A 3,463-nucleotide genomic window follows, 5' to 3' on the forward strand; every position below is an offset into this window, starting at 1 on the left:
GCATATATAGGTAATTATGTATGTAGGATTCTATAGATATAAATATTTGTGTCTGTTAAATGTCAGAGGATGCTACATACTAAATCTTTGTTATGGAAGAATATATTTTTATCTGACCAAAAGGAAAAAATCAGTGTTGAAAGAGACCACAATTCCCAAGCCCAAGTGGGGAGGGGAGAAAGAAGATTCCAGATAGGCATCAGAATAGCATGGAAGTTGGGAACAAAGCCAAAAAAAAAAATGTGGCTATAGGGGAGACCTCCAGCTCTTGTGGTCTCTCCAGGTAACCTCCTCAGTCCCCTCAACTCTGGGCTGGCTCCTCAGACCATGGCCAATATGGAGCACACTTTAGTCACCATCAAGATGGATGGCATGCAGAATGGCCTGATGGGCAACATCATCAACCACTTTAAGGAGAAGGCATTCCATTTCGTGGCCATGAAGTTTCTTTAGGCCTCTGAAGAACTCCTGAAGCAGCTCTACATTGATCTGAAAGACAGCCCATTCTACCCCAGACTGTGAAGTACATAAATTCAGGACCTGTGGTGGCTTTGGTCTGGGAGGGGCTGAATGTGGTAAAGACAAGGAGAATGATGTCTGGGGAGGCCAATCCAGCAGATTCTAAACCAGGCACCAGGAAGGCTTTTGCATTCAAGTTGGTGGGAACATCATTCACAGCAGTCATTGAGTATAAAGTGCTGAGAAAGAAATCAGCCTATGGTTTAAGCTTGAAGAATTGATTGACTACAAGTCTTGTGCTTTTGACTGGACCTATGACTAAGAAGTATACAAATCACCAGTTACTTTCAGCTCTGCTTGGATGTGTCCCTGGGCACAGCTCTTCATTCCATTGACCTGGAAGCAATAGTATCGATCTTTCTTTTCTAAAGCTCATTTACAATAAAGCCTTTGGAAACTGGGGGGGGGGGGGGGGGGACTATAAACATTCTTGTACAAGTCTTTGTGTGAAAAAATACTTTTATTTCTCTTGGGTAAATTCTTAGGAGAAGAATGGTTCAATCATATGGCAGATATATAGTTAATGTTTTTAAAATTAAATATATTGGAGTGACATTGGTTAATACAATTATATAGGTTTCAAGTGTATAATTCTATGACACATCCTCTGTATTGCATTGTGTGCCCACCACCCAAAATCAAATCTTCTGTTGCTATACATTTGGCCCCTTTTGCCCTTCACTACCTCACTCCACCCGCCCCCCGCTTCCCTCTTGTAACCACCATACTGTTATCTGTGTCTATGAGTTATTGTTTGTTTGTTTTTCTTGTTAGTTCATTTGTTGTTTTCATGTCCCATATATAAGTGAAATCTTATGGTTCTTGATTTTTCTGTAGGACCTATTTCACTTAGCATGATATTCTCAAGATCCATCCATGTTGTCACAAATGGTAGTGTTTCATCTTTACTTATGGCCGAGTAGTATTCCATGGTATCTGTACCACACTTCTATCTAATCATCTATTGAGGGACACTTTGGTTGTTTCCATGTCTAGGCCACTATGAATAAGGCTGCATTGAGCATAGGGGTTTGTATATCTTTGAGAATAAATGTTTTCAAATATTTTGGGTAGATACCCAGAGGAGGGGTTGCTGGGTCATATGGTAACTCTGTTTTCCATAGTGACTATATCATTTTATATTCCACCGGCAGGGTATGAGGGTTCCAGTTCCTCCATATTCTCCAACAATTGGTTTGATTCATCTTTTAATTTTAGTAATTTAAACAAGGGAGTAGTGGTATCTCATTATGGCTTACATTTGCATTTCCCTAATGATTAATGATGTTGAGCATCTTTTTATGTGCTTATTGCCATCCATATATCTTCTGTGGTAAACTGTCTGCTCAAATATTTTACCTGTATTTCATTTTAATTGTGTTTGTTTTTTATTATTGAGTTTTGAGAGCTCCCTGTAGTTCTGGATTAAGTTCTTTATCAAATACATGATTTGCAAATATTTGCTTCCATTCTGTGGCTGTGTTTTCATTCTCTTAGCACTGTCTATCAATGAGCAGAATGCTTTATTTTGATGATGTAAAAAATTTTTGAGTCATTGTTTTAGTTAGAATGCCTAACAGAAACTATAACTTGATAAGAAATAATAATTAAAGATAAGAAAATTATATTATCTCATATAAAAAAGTTCTGAGGTAGGATGTTTATTGACTTAGGTGCTAAACAATGTCAATAAGACACCAGATTCTCTTCATTTTTCTGCTTTGCCATCCTCAGCCTCCTAGCTTTATCTTCAGGTTAGTCCCCACAGAGTTGCAAGGTGGCTGCTGAAGTTCTGTGTATCATGTTCAGACATGCAACATTGAAATGAAGAATCTAAACTGTCTTTTCTATGTGTCTCTCAGAGTGAGGAAACATTTCTTGGGAGACCTCAGCAGACCTTTCCCCATAAGACATGGCCACCCATGAACTAGCACTAAATCCCTTAGGTCAAGGTTTGGCATACTACCATGAGTGGGCCAAATCCAGCCTGCTACCTGCTTTTGTACAGCTTGTAAGCTAACAATGGCCTTTATATTTTTAAAGGGATTAAAAAGTCATCAGAAGAATAATATTTTGTGACATGTGAAAATTATATGAAATTCAAATTTCAGTGTCCAAAGAACTTGGAGAGGTAGAGAGCTAGGAAGCTGTCACTCCTGCCCTAGTGAGAAAAAAGCTGGACAGAATGCAAATTAAGGACTTTTCATGAACCTTTCAGAGAACTGAGGTCACAAGTCAAATGACCTTGGGAGAAATGAGTGCTTCAGGGAGACACGGGACCTGAGCATTTGCTTCCCTGTGGCAGACTCTGCTAGATGCCACGTAAACCAGTAAGAACTTTAAACTCAAAAATTTGTTGGATTGCTGGAGGCAATTGCTGGTGTGAGTTATCATGAGAGTATGGATTTCCTGGGCACTGTAGTGACAGGGACATTCTCAACTTCTTGCTGCATTTTCTTCCAGGAATCCCCCACCCCAGGTTGGGGTGCTGACTTGGGGAGGGGAATAGCAGCTATTGCAAAATCCGAAATCCTTCCAGACTCTTCCCCTATCTCCTTCTTGGAGCAAATAGTTTAATCTGCAATGGGAAGGGATCTTACGGAAGGCCCTGATAGGGTACTCACAACTGAGATTTTTAGGGGTTTGAAATAAATCTGCACCCCTTTATCAAGCACTGATCTCTTTTTGAGTAGCAAATCTTGCTTTGCTCTGGTGGAGACTGAATGCCTGACTATAGGCATACAACACCCTTAGGCACACAACCTTAGCTGCTTATCATTCATTTTTATTTCTTATCTACCAAGCAATAAAATATGTTGTTCCCACAAGTATTCTGTAATGAAAGGGAAGTAAATACAAGATTGCAGTCAAAGAGATCCTGGAGGCACAAGAGAGATGCATGAACAGGTAGTTCACATTCCCTGCATCCCATACCTATGGGCTC

The 3,463-nt window shown here is 39.7% G+C and overlaps 1 pseudogene; it reads left to right on the forward strand.

Annotated features, from left to right (window-relative positions):
• Positions 1 to 327: 327 nt before the first annotated feature.
• On the forward strand, positions 328 to 781 carry LOC118654583 (annotated as a pseudogene).
• The last annotated feature ends 2,682 nt before the right edge of the window (positions 782 to 3,463 follow it).

Source organism: Myotis myotis, unplaced genomic scaffold (assembly GCF_014108235.1).
Source record: "Myotis myotis isolate mMyoMyo1 unplaced genomic scaffold, mMyoMyo1.p scaffold_m19_p_4, whole genome shotgun sequence".
NCBI classification, from domain to species: domain Eukaryota; kingdom Metazoa; phylum Chordata; class Mammalia; order Chiroptera; family Vespertilionidae; genus Myotis; species Myotis myotis.